Here is a 7858-nt window from a genome sequence, read left to right as displayed (position 1 = left end):
GCATTATGTGTTTTTGTATGTTGATGTTAAAGCTGATTTAAGGAGTTATGACCTCCTTTAGACATGGACATCCAGTGCTGGTATTACTTCCTGATCTAACGTTATCCTGAAGGTAGCATCAGTGTCCTGAATGTTAAAGTGAACTATTTTCCCTAAAAATGATTTGAATCACTTCTCCTTTGACGGGTTAAAGAGAGTTTAACTTTTAACAGGACACTGATGCTACCTAGATCAGGAAGTAATACCAGCGCTGTATGTCCATGTCTAAAGGAGGTCATAACTCCTTAAATCTGCTCAACATACAAAACTGATAACACTTTGTAGCTAACATCAGCTGTTGACATCGATAAGACCTAAAACCTGGAACATAATAAAACAACATTAAGAAAGCTTTGAGCTCCTACCCAATGGGGTTGGAGGATAGTGGGGGTCGTAGTGTAGTAACCCCCTCACCTGTGACACCTTATTGTATTGTGCTGATGTAACGTGTCATCATGAGGTCATCATGTCTGTTCAATATTTTATTGTAATAAAACTACTGCTGTGTCCATTTTGGCACATTTCTTTAGAGTGCTACTCACACGTTTAGCTGTGTTGCACATTCCATGAATGCACGATGCTTACAAGTTATACCTCGTTGTAAAGGTGACCGATCAGGCTTTCCAACGATATAAAATACAACACCAATTAGTATTATTAAAGAAATAATTGACAAAATAATGTTTCCAAACTTTCTGAGGAGTTTATTTCCAACAGTTATCAAAGCCACAGAAATCCTTCAGAATCAGCTTTATTGGACAGGTATGCTTCAACACACGAGGAATTTTACTTTAGTAAACTGAGCTCTCTTTGTACAAAGGTATAATATTAAATATCAACAATAAACTAATAAACAAAGACTAATATGTACAAGGCTAAATAGGATAGTGGTGCAGTGGTGAGTAGTACAAAGATGGTTAAGTAAACATGAGGTCGTCCTTCATTTTAGAGTTGTTGCAGGACGTGTCAAACTGGCTCAAAGTAAGTGACAAAGGAAGGATATCACACATGAAACAAGGTTTAAAAGGAAGTCAATTTATTATCAAATAATCATAATTATGTAAATCAGTCATGAATGCAATGTGTGGATGAGTGTAGTGTTGTAAAGTGGGAACAAAAGCAAACCAGTTGGTGGAGGCCTGGGAGAAAGAGAGGGGAGACACGTTAGACTGGAAGCCACTTATAAGCAGAGTCCTGATGGACTCAGGTGTACCCAGGTGGACTAACGGCCTTCCTGACTCCACCTGCTGTCTGCCAAGCCAGGAAGACAAACACATGCAGACTTGAACAAAACAACACACAGATCCAGAATGAGAAACATAATCTGCATCTGTCTCTGTGGCTCAGGAGATAGATGGAGGACTTGGAGTCTGGAGGTCGTGGGTTCGAATCTTATCAGGACAAAGTGAATTTTAAAGGTGTCAGTCCTAAATGAAAGACTCAAGAGGAGAAACATCGTGAAGCACCTGTCAGTATGGATCCACAGGAAAGACACACACACACAATTATCTTAAAGGTGTTGGTCCAAAGGAAAGACTCAAGAGATCTGAGAAACATAGTAAAGCATCTGTCTCTGTGGCTAAAGAGATAGAAGGAGGACTTGGAGTCCGGAGGTGGTGGGTTCGAATCCTATCAAGACTCAGTAAATTTTAAAGTCTAATATCTGAAATGATGAAGATAAATACGCCCGGAGCACATGTCATAGTGTGAAGGTATCGGTAGTGTAGTGGATAAGATTGTGGTTTCCAAGCTCTGTAGATGGTGAGCATAGGTTCAAATCCCACTGTGTCTGGTGATGGAGGATTAGAATCTTATCAGGCAAATTTTAAAGTCAAAATCTGAAATGACGATGATAAATACGCCCGGAACACATCACCAAGTATGAAGGGACCGGTGGCCGAGTGGAATTGTCCCTGCATCTGCAATGGGTACACGCTGGTTTGAGTCCAGCTTTCACAGCATTGGCACCTGGAACAGCCAGTTCCCTGTGGTGTTTTATGAGTAACACAAGTACAGGGTTATAAAAAAGAAAATCAAGTGTGTCTGAAGTTTTGTGAACATGTCAGACCCTTTTTTAAAGTGTTGGATGACTTAATGTACTAAATATAGTGTACTAACCTAAATTCATTAATCATCCATTGTTCCCACCATGACATAATATTTTATTTATTATATATACACATATGGTCAATCATATATTAGGATAATATGGTTCAAAGTTAAAAGGAGCATCAGTGAAGTCACTAGAGACACTGTTTACATGATATGTGAACACCAAGAACACCTCTCCTCTCTCTGGATCATTCAGGGAACAGGAAGTTATAAAGGAAACAGGAAGTTGACGGTTCTTTCGTCAATCTGCACACAGCAACAGAAATGTAAGTTCATTTACAGAAGTTAAGGTTTAGCATTAGCATGTAGCTTAGCATTAGCAACAACTTGTATTAGTTTATTGTTTGAATTTATATAGAACTTTGGTAATGACTAAACTTCTTGTGTCTTGTAGTTTTCACTCCTTCAATCTGGTGAAGAAATCAAAAGAGGAGATCATCTCTTTGCTCCCTTCAGGTGCAGCTCCTGAAATTCAAACACAAAGTTTACATTTAGTTTGGACAGACAAAGACAAAGTTTACATTTAGTTTGGACAGACAAAGACAAAGTTTACATTTAGTTTGGACCGACAAAGACAAAGAGGTTCCTCATTGAACACGTGAGTATGTAGAAATGAAAAGGTTTGGTATCATCTATCTTTAATTTTTTTCAAAGTCAAAGTCAACTTTAATGTGAATTTCAAAATATGCCAGACATACAGTGGAATCGAAATTTCGTTTGTCTCCGTCCCGTGGTGCAGTACAACCAAAATAAGGTCAAATAGATAAAATAAAATGAGGTAAAAATAAGATAAATAATATTTACAGTAATAAATTCTAAATTGTGCAAAAGGTACAAAATGGTAAATAAAATTAAATGTAAATAAAAAGTAAACTTGTGCAGTAAAGTGATTGTACTTTTGAGATGTTAGCTTCAGAGTTATTAGTCCAGAGTTCTGTAAACTTGTGTATCTGTATCAAAATGTTTGATTTGAAATAAAAACTGTTTTTTAAAGTTGTTCAAGCTGTTTCAATCGTTTTCTTTGGCATGTCATGACTGACTGTGTGTGTGGATTATTAAAGTCTGTTAGTCAAACATCACTCACCAAACTCATCATACTGAAGGTGTACAGCTGCAGAGAGACGACAGACATGGCGGCTACATGCTAATGCTAAGCTACATGCTAATGCTAAGCCACGTGGTATGCTACATCAGATGCAATACGTCACAAATTATAACAAGGCTAATGTTAAGATACATGCTAATGCTAAGCTACATGCTAATGCTAAGCCACGTGGTATGCTACATCAGATGCAATACGTCACAAATTATAACAAGGCTAATGTTAAGCTACATGCTTATGTTAAGCTACATGCTAATGCTAAACCTTAACTTCAGTAAAGGAACTTACATTTCTGTTGCTGCCTGCTGTGAGCAGATGAAAGAAAGAAGCCTCAACTTCCTGTTTCCTTTATAACTTCCTGTTGATAGATCCAGAGCACTTCCTGTTAATAACCAGAGCACTTCCTGTTGATAAATCCAGAGCACTTCCTGTTAATCACCAGAGCACTTCCTGTTGATAAATCCAGAGCACTTCCTGTTAATGACCAGAGCACTTTCTGTTGATAAATCCAGAGCTACAGATTCACAGATATAAGAAGACCGATGAGTTCAGACGTTCAGAAACAAAGCTACATGGACAGACAGGTGATCATTCATTTGATTTCGTCTGGTTGTGTTGGATGGATGTTTCTCGATCTTTCACTGAGTCCATTTGAACTTTTGTGATCTGTTGGTTTGGTGACCTCAGCATCGTTAACAAAAAAAGGCCAATCAGAGTCCACAGTTTGAAGGTCTCGGTCTGGGACTAGAAGGAAAAAACATGAAATAACTTGACTCCCCGGTTACGACCACAACCTTCCCGGTGTTAAGTGAGTAAAAGGTCCCCTGCACACACACATATTTGTGACTCTGTGTGGTCTTAGTGTGGTCTTGACTACAACACTCAGCTGAGTTCAGACAACGAGGACCAAAAGCTGTTGGGTTTTTAAATGACACTTTAAATGGGGGGATGAAATACTCAGCACAGTCTGCTGAAGGCCCTTCAGATCCTCTGATCTGATCCTCTGATCATTCAGCAGTCTGGACAGAAAATGTGGATGACTTGAGGACACACATACTAATGAATAATGGAGATGTGATGTGTTAGCTGGTACATACATGAGCTTCTGTAGTGTTGCATCTTTCTCCAGCTGTCTGTCATGAGTCTGCTCCAGTAACAGGCCCTGGTTGAAACAAAAAGGAGGAAAATTTAATGTATAATGTGGCCAGAGTTAATGTTGCTGTCTGCTTGAGTGTATGAAATCTGGCACTTCTAATTGAAGTAGTTTATGATTGTAAATGAATGAGCTCGTCCATCATCCTCTGCTGGTCTTGGATCTGGTCTCTGAGGCGGCTGAGCTGCTTGTGGTGAGCTGGCTCTCCAGCTGCTCCTCCAGACTTTTGTGGAGATGTATAAACGGATTTGTGTCCTCACCTCGATGTCCTCGTCTCCATCATGTCTCCTTGTCATTGGCCTGAATGTTTGTGTGGGCGTTGGCCTGCGTGCTCTCCAGCTGTTTGCTGCGGTTCACCAGAGACTTGACCTCAGACTTCATCTTGCTGATGTAGAGCCGAACTACGGTGAACTCCTCCTCCACCGCTGAGCCGTTCCCCTTTGACTCTGAGGACTGAGGATGAGAGGGAGGTTACAGACGTTGAGAGTGTGAAAGATGTGTGTGTGTATATAAATGTGTGTGTCCGTTCTCACAGCTCACAGACATCAGTGGTGCTACGAGAGTAGGACCAGACACACACACACACACACACAGACACACACACACTCACACACACACACACACACACACACACACACTCACGTAAAACAGTCTGTATGTTTCTGCAGAACTCAAGATGAACACTTTCTCCTAAAACATATCTGTACCGTCTTGTGCTCGTCTGCCAGCTGCAGGTTGGTCTGATCTCTCTCCTCCACCTCTTGGCTCTTCTGCTCGTAGTTGACGACGAGCTCCTCCAGCGCCTGCAGCACCTCCTTCACCTCCTCCTTGGTCAGCTGGTTCTCCGTTTGCAGCCGGCACAGCTCCTCCTGGGAGGGACGTGGGGTCAGAGTGAGTTCATGCAAAAATGATCATCCTTATGAAATCCATGTTTAAATGAAAATACTTGATATTTCTTTTGTATTTCATAGGCTGAGAGACAAACCTCCTCTGGTCCATCTTCTGCTCCTTCAGTTTGTCAGCCAGACTCTGTTGGTTGATCTCATCATCCTGTGAATTATTACAAGAAAAGGACATCAAGTAATAATAATTAAATGAATAATAATAATTGAGAAAATGAAAGTATTTGTATTTAGTTTGAATCTTTAAGCAGGTTGTCTTCTAATGTTGTGTCTTGTCTTTGACTTTAGTCTATTCTTGTCTTCCAGCTGTTTGTACAGGTTGCTGATGTCCTCCTCGTATTTGCTCCGCTCGTGGCAACAATATTATTTGACTTTTCTTTCACAAAGGTAAGAAGTATTTTCAGTTGAAAAAAACAGTTAGTTCATTTAAAATGAGTAATGTATCAGAATGTATCATTTACTTTTCACGTATTGTACAATCCTGTAAATGAGCCATAGATGCTCCTAAAGTAAAAGTCTGTGATATTCTGTGATCACAGACTGTGATATTATCAATGAACTTAATATTATGTTTGAATGTTAATGGAGCACATAAGGTAGGTGAAGAAGACTTATGAGCATATGAAAGCAACCTTTTTAACTTGTAAATGTTTCCTTTTAATTTATGTGTTTAATCTGAACTATCTCATTGAGCTGTAAAATGTAAAATCAAATATTTTAATCCTAATCAAAAAAAGCAGTTCAATGAAATTAATCATTTCAATTAAATCAATAAAAAGGTTTGTGGTATTTTCATTAGAAAACCAAAGGAAAATAAACTAATTAAATTGATTAAAAGGTAAGTTTGAAAAGTAAAATGAAGGAAAAGGTCTAAAGTAAAAATGCAGCTTTAATATAAATAATTTAGCAAACAATGATGTAAGACTCTAATTAAAGTTAAAGGTTTAAAATAAATGCATTATATCGTTTATAAATCACTTTATATAGAGAGGGCGCCCTCTGGTGGTTAGTTGTTGGTTACTGCACTTAAATAAGAAATGAATCAGACTGCTGTTTCTTTGAGTAAATTAAACACAGAAAGCTGAATGAAGAGATTGTTGTCTTAGTTTACCTGTTAGCTTTTTTGGTTGACTTGTTAGCTGTTGTTTTATTTACCTTTTAGCTGTTGTATTGGTTACTTGTTAGCTGTTGTTTTATTTACCTTTTAGCTGTTGTCTAGTCTTTAATGTTTGTTGTTTTTATCTTTCAGCTGTAGTTTTGTTTAGTTATAGATTTAGTTTAAAGTTGTATTGTCTGTTTTCTTTGATTTGTGTGTTGGATGAAACTTACTTAACTTACTAACTTACTTAATATAATGTAATATAATATAATGTACTAAATATAATGTACTTAATATAATTCACTGACTAACTTTTTTTTTAAAACGACATACTAACCTAAATTCATTAATGGTCCATTGTTCATGACATAAGATTTTATTTATTATATAAAATAATATAAACTATGGATCATCAGTGAAGTCACTAGAGACACTGTTTACATGATATGTGAATAAATATGTGATAAAAGAAACTATTTATGTAGAAATGTCACTGTCTGCCTCTCCTCTCTCTGGATCTAGGTCATTGCTGAGTCCAGCCAGTGAGGCTCCAAACCTCCATGGAAATGTGAACAAAATGAGAGAAGATGCCGGTTTGAGGCGAACACACACAGACTGCACTGATGGTGAGAACTGGACGCAGATATCCATTTTAAAACCTGCAGGTTAGCGTGTGTTTTGGGTGCGAGCTGAACTGTACCTGTAGGTCTGTCTTGATGAGCGAGGCTCCTGCTTGGACCAGATAATGACAGATAGTTCTTTGACACAGGGACGCAGCTCGGTGAAGGACCGTCTCCCCCCTGGTCAACAGAAGAGAGAGAGAGAGAGACAACATCACCCGAGGAACAGACATCAACGGTGTCTGCTGCTTCTTTTGGTGTCTTGTGTTTATGATGGCACATATATCATCACATATAGACCGAACAGAGATCAGAGCACAGATACAGACACAGCATCATCATCTACACTCTGTTAACATTTAAATAAAGTGTTTAGCATTTTAAAAACCTCATGGTTTCAGTTCAATGTTAGATGTTTTCAAGCACAAATATAATCTGTACTTACTGCAGTTTTTCTGTAACGACTAAAAACTACTTAAAAGGCAGGGTTGGTGATTTTCTCCAGATCCACTTTTTAAGATTGTGGTTGAAATTGTCTTTTGGTCCTGACAATGAAAGCAATGAGCTGAGGTCTGCTTCTGGGTGCAGACGGAGCACTGAGGGAATACTACTTTTAGAAAATGATCAACCCTGCCTTTAACCCAGACAAGACTCTCTCTTACCTGCTTTTAGTAAAGTGTCTTGAGATAACATTTGTATTGAGTTGGCGTTCTACAAAATAAAGATTGATTGAACTGACTTATTGTTTTACAAGCCTGTCATTGAAAGTTTCCCATTTATTCAAACACTAGAATACAGAAAGAAAAAAACTACATATTCCTATTTATAAAA

General features: G+C 38.3%; 1 long non-coding RNA gene across 1 annotated transcript; it reads left to right on the top strand.

Moving 5' to 3' along the window:
* Positions 1 to 5200: 5200 nt before the first annotated feature.
* Positions 5201 to 7184, top strand: LOC132959448 (uncharacterized). The gene is made up of 3 exons (XR_009667011.1): positions 5201 to 5297; positions 5597 to 5695; positions 7097 to 7184. It is a non-coding gene; the product is annotated as an uncharacterized LOC132959448 (long non-coding RNA).
* Positions 7185 to 7858: the final 674 nt, after the last annotated feature.

The sequence above is a fragment of the Labrus mixtus genome, chromosome 24 (genome assembly GCF_963584025.1).
Source record: "Labrus mixtus chromosome 24, fLabMix1.1, whole genome shotgun sequence".
Lineage (NCBI taxonomy): Eukaryota > Metazoa > Chordata > Actinopteri > Labriformes > Labridae > Labrus > Labrus mixtus.
This window is presented reverse-complemented; position numbering and strand designations above follow the sequence as displayed.